The sequence below is a fragment of the Eubalaena glacialis genome, chromosome 12 (assembly GCF_028564815.1).
Source record: "Eubalaena glacialis isolate mEubGla1 chromosome 12, mEubGla1.1.hap2.+ XY, whole genome shotgun sequence".
NCBI lineage: Eukaryota > Metazoa > Chordata > Mammalia > Artiodactyla > Balaenidae > Eubalaena > Eubalaena glacialis.
This window is the reverse complement of record NC_083727.1, coordinates 53,014,197-53,024,223: the sequence shown is the minus strand read 5'-3', so window position 1 is coordinate 53,024,223 and position 10,027 is coordinate 53,014,197. Positions and strand designations below refer to the sequence as shown.

General features: G+C 45.0%; 1 pseudogene; it reads right to left on the bottom strand.

Moving 5' to 3' along the window:
• Positions 1 to 6,970: 6,970 nt before the first annotated feature.
• On the bottom strand, positions 6,971 to 8,132 carry LOC133102234 (large ribosomal subunit protein P1-like; annotated as a pseudogene).
• Positions 8,133 to 10,027: the final 1,895 nt, after the last annotated feature.

The window sequence follows — 10,027 nt, the reverse complement described above, 5'->3', positions numbered from 1 at the left end:
GAGAAAATATTTGTAAATGATGTGACCAACAAGGGCTTAATTTCCAAAATATGCAAACAGCTCATACAACTCAATAACAAAAACCAAACAATGCAATCAAAAAATGAGCAGACCTAAATAGACATTTCTCCAAAGAAGATGTACAGATGGCCAACAGGCACATGAAAAGATGCTCAACATTGCTAATTATTATAGAAATGCGAATCAGAACTACAGTGAGGTACCACCTCATACAGGTCAGAATGGCCATCATTAAAAAGTCCATAAACAGGGCTTCCCTGGTGGCACAGTGGTTAAGAATCCTCCTGCCAATGCAGAGCACATGGGTTCGAGCCCTGGTCTGGGAAGATCCCACATGCCGCGGAGCAACTAAGCCCATGCGCCACAACTACTGAAGCCTGCGCACTGCAATGAAGAGTAGCCCCCGCTCGCCACAACTAGAGGAAGCCTGCACACAGCAATGAAGACCCAGTGCAGCCAATAAATAAAGAATAAAATATATTCTTTAAAAAAAAAGTCCATAAACAATAAATGCTGGAGAGGGTGTGAAGAAAAGGGAACCCACCTACGCTGTTGGTGTGGGAATGTAAGTTGGTGCAGCCACTATGGAAAACGGTATGGAGCTTCCTCAAAAAACTAAAAATAGAGTTGCCATATGATCCAGCAATCCCACTCCTGGGCATATATCCAGAGAAAACTCTATTTGAAAAGATGCATGCACCCCAATGTTTATTGCAGCACTATTTACAATAGCCAAGATATGGAAACAACCCAAGTGCCCATTGACAGATGAATGGATAAAGAAGAAGTGGTATATATATACAATGGCATATGATTCAGCCATAAAAAAGAATGAAATATTGCCATTTGCAGCAACATGGATGGACCTAGAGATTATCATACTAAGTGAAGTAAGTCAGAGAAAGACAAATATTATATGGTATCACTTATATGTGGAATCTAAAAAATAATACAAATGAACTTATTTACAAAACAGAAACAGACTCACAGACATAGAAAACAAATTTATGGTTACCAAAGGAGAGGAGGGGCAAATTCGGAGTATGGGATTAACAGATACAATCTACTATACATAAAATAGATAAACAACAAGGATTTACTGCATAGCACAGGGAAATACATTCAATATCTTATATAATGGAAAAGAATCTGAAAAAGTATACATATATATGTGTGTGTGTGTATATATATATATATATATATATATATATTTGAATCACTTTGCTGTACACCTGAAACTAACACAATATTGTAAATCAACTATACTTCAATTAAAAAAATAATAAAAATAAAAAATGTCTGGCTTTCCCAGGAAAGTCTGAAAATGCTTCTAGTGTATGTTTGCAGTTCTTTAAAGATGAACAATTTAAAGTTATGACTATTTTTGTAGAGCAGGGGTGCCCAACCCCTGGGCCACGGACTGGTACGAGTCTGCGGCCTGTTAGGAACCGGGCCGCACAGTAGGAGGTGAGCGGCGGGCGAACAAGCGAAACTTCATCTGCCACTCCGCATCACTCCCCATAGCTCGCATTGCCACATGAACCCAACCCCCACCCCCCTGGCTGTGGAAAATTTGTCTTCCATGAAACCGGTCCCTGGTGCCAAAAAGTTGGGGACTGCTGCTGTAGAGGCCTATCCAATCCTTTTACCAGTAATGGTTAATCCCTTCAAAGAAATAGCTCTCCCCTGGGCAATGTGATGCTAATTGCATTTCTCTGCCAAATAGCATTTACCATCTTCCATGGAAAATTATATAGACAGCTAGGCAATAGTTTCATTATATTTTTAGCATTTTGGGGAGAAAAGTAGACATTTGGGGGAAAATTCTTAGGTCATGGTTTATTTGGTCAATAATGATTGAGGGAATAGAAACTACCATTTTTCAAGAAACTAAAAACAAAACAGATTTCCTTTGGAGAGGTGGTGTATCTTCTATGAACTTTCTTAAAGGGTGTGCAATGTATACGAGGCAAGTAAAGAGACACTCTACGGAAGTCCTGCCTTATCTTGTTCGTATGTATTTTGGCTTTCAAAAAGTTACTGTCAGAATTAGATAGATAACCAACAAGGACCTACTGTATAGCACAGGGAACTCTACTGAATATTCTGGGATAACTTAGAAAAGAGTCTAAAAAAGAATGAATATATGTATATGTATAACAATCACTTTGCTGTACACCTGAAACTAACACAACATTGTAAATCAACTATCCTCCAATAAAATTAAAATTAAAAAAAAAAAAAGTTACTGCCAGGATTATCAGTCGGCTTACTGACCATCTTGAGAAATTAGAAACTCCATCGAGCAGACTCCATAGAGCAGAATGTGAGCATCTCCCAAACGGCTTTCGAGTCATATGGGTGGCTTAAGATGAGCCAAGGTAGGAGGATTTTCACCTTGGAAATCGGCAAGCACCGTGAAACAGAATGGATTTTTCCCTTGGAGAGCCAGTTGTCACACATTTACCAGCACACCCCTGGGTGGAATGGGGAGGCGCACCCACAAGAGTTTCCACTGGGAGATGCCGGGGCACCAGTACCCACCCTCCAAGTTCTTCTTTCAAGTTATCTTTTCTCTTTTCTTGTTCTCACATAGTTCCACATGTCCTCCTCCCTTACGTTAGCTAATCATTCTGATGTGTTTAATGTGTATCTTTTTGTTGGTATGCATTCTTATAAAATGTTTTGTTGTTCTGTGCACATATTATAAATATATTTATTATAAATAAAATAAAATATATTTTAAATTTCATAAATGACATTACTATATATTTCATTTTGTATCTTACTTTCTTCACTAAGCCCATCCATGGCACTCGAGGCACATCTAATCCATTGCTTCTCACTGCTGCATAATAAATACTGGAGTACATCCACCACATTTTGCCCACCCACTCTCCCAGTGACATTCTCCCACCCAACTCCCCTCACCACAAAAAACACAGTGCTGCTTACTCTCCAGGATGGCTGCACCAGGCTGCCCTCCCACCAGCAATACCCAAAGTGCCTATAGACTCATAGCCTCACCCAGCCCCTGGCATGACCCAGCTTTCTAATTTTTGCCAGTCTAATTATGAGTATAAAGAGATATAGTTAGTTTGACATACACTCTTCGTAAGTTCTCTCCACAGCCTGTGCTTTCTGCCTTTTGGTAGCTGCTACAACCAGTCTGTGCTTGGCATTTCTCTGAGGGCTCTGAAATTGGACACAGCTTTCTGAGACTGCCACTCTCCTGTTCCTCTCAAAAACACGCTTGATGGCCCTGTCTTGTTTTAAGTTTTTTTGTTCGTTATTAGTTAACAGACCAGGTATATCAAAAGACGGATGGTGAAAGTCAACAATTTTGCAAGATACCGAGGACATGGATCACTCACAGTGCACTTCTTGATTCCCTGGTAGAGATGTCAACTGTATCCAATGGACCTTCGATCCTGGGACTTTATCCTTAAAGGTGGAGGAACCTTCCCCAGGGCAGACAAGTGAAGGCCCGAAGACTGACTGCAGTCAGAGTAGAACAGCAAGTATCTAAAATGGGCAATTTCTGTTTAGAAGTCTGGACTGGTAAAGCCCATTTCTGGAGTCCCACTCAGAGGGGTTCCTTATATTAGATACTTCTCCACAGAATGTATAGGGAATTTTCTTTAGGATTGTAGGGGAAATCCCTTAACTCTTGATTCTGAGATAGATAAATCAAAGGTGAGACTACAATAATAGCAGCCAATTCTTTGGACTCAAGCAATCAATATTAATTATCTGAAGACAAGGCAGCCATCACCATGTGCTGAAGGATATGCCTTGTCATGCCTGGCACTGTGCCTGCACTGAGATATCAGCTGGTCAGATACAGTGGGGAGACTTGGGTTTAATACCTCACGTCAGAAATAGCAGGATACTTAGCAACTGTGTTTCAGCCTGTGAGAGACAGGAGAGTCAGGAACATGCACTCCGGCAGGTGTGCCTCAGTCCAAAGCCCGGCCCTGTCCTCCTGCCACGGCCTCAGCTGTCTGCACCCGGGCAGAGCCGATGTCCTCAGCCTGCTTATACCCACATGCATCTTGAAAATCAACCGAAGGCAAGAGGCATCAGGTTTTGTACTGTTTACCATCAGAACCTTCTCTCCAAGATCAAACAGGCTTTGTACCTACCAACTAACGAGGCTTGCTAGAATCATGAAACGGTGCCCAAGAGATAGTAGGGGTTACAAATATTTTTGCTAAATGAATGAACTTCCTTTAGGGGCAGAGATGATTCTTACTGCATTCCTTGTTCTATTTCCTGTGGCACTGAGAGGTTTCCTGAGTCAGATACTCTGACTGGGGTGGATCCAGAAGCTCAGCGACTGTGGACAGTCAGCAAAACCCCAAGTTAAACAGCCGGGAACCACCAGGCAGACAGACGAACAGATTTAGTCCACACAGCTACATAAGCGGCAGCGTGTAAGTCAAGAGCACAAACTGGGGAGTCAGCCTGGCCATCATTAGAGGCTCCCAGCTCTGCCAGCATTGTGACCTTGACCAAGTTACTTAACCTCTGAAAGCATCCCCATCTGTAAGATGGGGAATACAAATATCTATCCCACAGGGTTTCCGTGAGGAATAAATGAAATAACGTATGTCACATCCCTAGCACATTCCTGACCCACTGCAGGAGCTTAGAGAATGGGAGCTCTTCTGAAAAACACAACTCCCTATAATTTAAGGCCCCACTGTCACTTCTGAATACACAGCTGCCACACCGCAGAAGCTTCTGGAAGGAGAAGCTGTGGCATTCCATGTTCTCAACCTCTGTCAAGGACACAGTTCACCATCTGGACTACACACTCTAGAAGAACAAACAAATTCCTGCTCCTTAAAATAAAAGCAATGGACAGGCCTCCCCCTGCAGAAATGTTCTGGCAAAAGCTACCACATTTGGCCAGTGACCCTAAGCCCTGATGCTGAAGCATTTGTAAACCTGCCTCTTCCCACTGACCTGAAAGCTAAGATTTAGTTTATCACTAGTTAAGAAGTCAGGATGGCAAGGTGACTAGAACACCAGCAGAGGAAGGCAGCCTTACTGGGCTGAGAAGGCAGAGTTCAACACGATTGTATCAGAACAGAATATTCCCCTCCCTACTTAGAACAGGTGAAGGGTTTCTTCTTTTCGTACGGATCCAAGGACAATTTGGTGAAAACAAAGTCATCCAGCCCTGGACTAATTCTGCAGGTTCACGAAACTCCTCCTCCTCCTCTAGTTCCAGCCCCACTGGCTTCCTTTTATTGTTTCCTAAGGGGTTCTTCTTGTACCCCAAAGCTTGTTTGCATGCTGAACTTTTCACCTAATTAATTCCTCATTTTCAAATCTAGGCTAGTCATCCATTTCCTTGGGGAAGTTTTCCCTGACAACTCCAACAAGGACCAATCCACCTGTTTCATAGTATTAAGTACTCCTCATTAATAAACTTATAATTTGTAATTTAAAAAAAGGTCAGTTTTATTTGAACACAACAGGAAACCACTTATTTCAGCTCAGATCTATTTCTACTAATCAGGAAAGTGCTAAGCCTTCAGTTTCTGAGATGTACACAGTGTATTTTTTGAAGTCACTGTCATGCAGTGGTTCTGCAGCCCCTGGACATCAGCACCAGCATGACCTGGGAACTCGTTAGAAATGCAAATGCTTAGGCACCACCCCAGTCCGACAGAATCAGAACCTCTGGGGTAACGTGCCCTCTGGTGGTTCTGCCCCTTAGTGGATGCTGATGGAGTCCCACCCAGATTCCCTTTCCAGCGCACCCGTGCCCTCGCTGCTGAGAGCCAGCTAAACACTCACAATGGCCCTTCTGGAACACTGCCCTTGGCAAAGGGAGCCACCCTGCCAGGCGAGCTACCCCTTTCCCTGGAGAAGACCTCACCGACCAACTGGCCCCTTTGCTGCACCTGGTACTAATTCTGCCAAACAATTCATGTTCTAGGGCCTCCCAGTGGATGGCAATGAGGCCGGACTGCAGAGGAGACCACACTCTTGCTCACAGCCTCCCCTGGGCCCGTCCTGCGTCCCATCTCCTGGGAGCAGGTCCTCAATCAACTGCACAAGAATCCTAGTCTTAGGCTCTGCTCCTAAGGAATCTGATCCATGGCAGTTACTTTCACCATCTCAAAAAATTTACTCTTACCAGAACATGTCTGTCCACAATTGCCACAATTATTTCACCCAGGGCAATTTGAGAACCAGCACCCCCATATCTAAGATCAGACAAACTGGGGCTTAGAGGATGTGGGTGACAGGACACCACTGACTTGTAACTGGTTTCAGGTCTGAATCTCTGTGTATTGTGTGTGGCTCGGGGGTGTTTAGTTTCTGAGATGGTACGGCGGAACGAGACAAACTTGGGTTCAAATCCTGGCACTGAAGTTTGCCAGTTGTGTGAACTTGGTCTGTAAACCTTCTTTCTGCTTCCTCACCACAAAACGGAGATAATGGCATTGCCCAAGACACTGAGTTTTTATGAGAATTAAATGAGATAACACACATACCCTTCAGGGCCTTAGCTTTCTTGTCTCGACCGGCTTAATTAGGGAACTTACGTCACAGGGCCTCTGAGATGATTACTAGCTGTGACCCAGGTGCAGCTCTTAGCAGTGTGTCTTGGCACTGTTGTATATACTCCATGAATGTTAGGTATGCCCAACACTGCCGTCACAGCAAGCAGGCAATGAATGTTCATTCCCACCACTGGCCGAAGGATTTTAGATTTCTCTGGAAGCTCTCTTAAAGAGTCCATTGCATCTCACCGTTCCAATCTTCAGGATAATTTGGTGTGACGCTCTTATTTCTGAGAACCGCTTTTCCAAGTGAAACCACATATACTGAAATTCTCTGATTTTTTTTTTTTTTGCAAGACCAACAGAAGCAAAGAGTTCAGCTTTTTTTTTTAACAGTTCAGCTTTTTGTTGAACGTGTTGTTTAGTCAAAAAAAAAAAAAAAAAAAGCCCGTGTCATCATCAGACTCCTGAGATTCTTCTTTCTTTGCTTCTGCTTTCTTCTCCTCAGCTGGGGCAGCGGCGCTGGAGCGGGCAGGACCGCCTGATCCGCCTGCTGGGGCCGGTCCACCTGCCCCCCGCCTTGCAGATGAGACTCCTGAGGTTGACACTGGCCAGAGCCATGGCAAACAAGCCTGGCCAGAAAGGCTCAACATTTCCGCGGGCTGCTTTAATGAGGGCATTGATCTTACCCTTCGTGGCCGTCGCGTCACTCGTCGTGCAGACCGGGGCCGAGTAGATGCAGGCGAGCTCGGAGACGGAGGCCGCGGCGCGGGCGAGCGCTGGGCGGCGGGACGCCGGGGGCGGCGCCAGTCGCGGCTGAAGGCGGGCCTCCCCCCCGTGCGGCCTCCGCTTCCTCGGAAGCAGCGAGCACCTTCGCGGCAGCTGAGGAAAGGGACTTTTTTCTTTTCTTTTGGTCGAAAACAAAGATACCCTCAGCCAGAATGGACCTAAAGAATTTAGTCTTCCTTCAAGTCTTGCTTAAACCTGCTCACGGAGTAAATGTCTGAGACTCCAGCCCCGACCAGCCCTGACCTGCGCGAGGCTTACAGCACAGGTGTCAGGACTCAGGGCTGAGCGCTCCCGCCCTGGAGGCGGCGGGCTCCAATCGCAGGCCACGACTCACTTCAGCCCGCGCGAACCCCGGGTCCGAAACAGTGTTGCTCTGATAGCTTGAGACCTTATTTTTACTGTGAAGTATTATTTAATGATTTATAATTCGCCAAAGAGGCGAGAAAAAAACATGCATCCTTTTGTTACCAGTTAATAATACGTTAGCTTTGAGGAACGAAATCTCATTTAATCCAAAGTGGAAAAAAAAAGTGAACTGAAGCTCTGCTAGTTTAGCAGCAGGGCGGGTCTGGCACCCGACCAGGAAAGGGGGGCAGTCAGCCGCGCCCCTACTGCATGGCCAGGAAGCCGTTTGTGTGGAGACGTCTCAGTCACTCGGCTGTGACAAACTGCACCCCGATACCCAGAGCGCGTTAAGTCCGAGAGGCCGAGGTGCCCCGAGTGCCCGCGCCCTCCCCGGGGACGAGGGGGGAGGGGGGAGGGGGGAGGGCGCACGCAAAGACAAACAGACCCAGACATTCCGAGAGACCTCTGCCTTAAGAAAATAAGATGTTACGAGACCATATATTTTCTATTTTTATAACATTTTATATAACTCATAAAACAGTGCTTGTATAAAAATTCACACAAAGTTGCTAGAGAGCATACAATTTCCAAAAATGTCCTGGGTTTTTGTTACATTCAGTTTTCTAAGGATGCACTCAAATCAATGGTAAAATGCAGACATTATGCGATATTATCTTTGGTAAAACTATACTCATTATTTTGTCTCCTCACAGTATTAATTCTGATATCCACTTTGTGCAGGGTCTGCTGTCACTAGGATGTCAGAAGAACATTAAGGCTGGATCTACAAGAGGCAAGTATCTCCACGTGACAGTCGGAGCCCTTCGGCCCCCACCCCGTGCCCACTCCATATCATCCATCTACACAGCGAGGCAGGGTAAGAGCTCAATGGCCTCCAATCCGGGGTCTCGAGACCCTCCTCCTCAATCAGGCAAGAAGTAAACATTTGGGGGCAAAGGTGGAAACTGAGGCCATCTCTGCAGGAACCCGAGTGGCCATGCTGTGCTGGGGTAGGCCAGTGACTCTTAGCATTTAAACAGCTAATCCATTCACCACTAAGTAGATCCCATTGGTTGGTTGATGATTGCTGCTGAGGTGGTGCCCCTCCCCCCAAACTTAAAAAGAAAGGAAGGTTTGGAGCCAACACTGAAGGGGGAAGGGGCACACTAACACCCATGACACTGGACACTTTATTCCCTGTCAAACGTGTGTTGTCATGTAGACACAGCCAAAGTGAACTGAAGCAGGATTAGAACACTTAGTACATTCATGACTATCTTCATACATTCTTTTAAAACTTACTAACAGAGCAAAACAAGGGACACTACCACCTATTGTGACTTGCTATTTTACTCAACATCAGAAATGTATCTGTGCTACTTCTTTAGTCCTCTGGACATGAAGGGGAAAACATTCCAAAAAAAGCAAACAAGTAAAAATCAAAGAATTTAGATGGGGAGGGAGACGGGGTTTTGCCAACAGATTTTATGGAAAACATTAAATTTTGAAAAAAAATTAGTATTTTGTACTTCTATTGCTTCGTGTAAAAAAAAACTGGCCCTGGAGCCCACCTGTATGGCTGGAGCTCTGAGGACACCACACAGACAGACACGGGACCCACAGGCGGTTCCTGATGAGTCAGTCCAGAGAGACAAGAAACAGCTCACAGAGTGTGTCCACCTCTCTTCACTGGAAGGGACGCTAAGATTTGGGGGGAAGAAGCCCTACAAGGAAAGGTATTAAGGAAACCACCAAAACACGGTTTCCAAAAATTGAACATGCTTTAGGTTCTAAAGAGACATAGTTCATTCCTAGAACCTGTTGATGTCTCTATCGTGGGTAGATAGGATGATTTTTTTTTTTTTTTAATTATTAAATGATTGTGCTTCTGAAGTTGCAGGGTCACATTCCACCCTCTAGAAAGCAGGGCAATTTTCACATGGCTTGGAATCCTCTTGGATACATCCTAGAGACCAGAACAAATTCCATGGCACCCTCCCACCCACAGGGCTGGTGGACGAGACAGTGCCACTGCCATCTTTGGGTGTGTGCACGCGCGTGCGCGCAGGCATGCATTTATGTGCTGGAGAGACTAAGGCATAGAGGAAGGCCCAGGAGAGGGGAAGTGAGTCTCTGGCTGCTTCAGTCCTCCTCCTTTCCAGGCACAAAGAGGTTGAGCTTGTTATTCATGTCAGTCCCCTTCCTCTCACTTCAGTTTTTTACTAAGAAATGTGTGTGTGCACATGTGGGTGCGTGGGGAGACAGTCATTTATTAAGTCCCTGTGCATTTCTAAATTGCAATAATTTAGGTCCGCAGTTTCAATAGAAATAATCTGTAAATGACATTT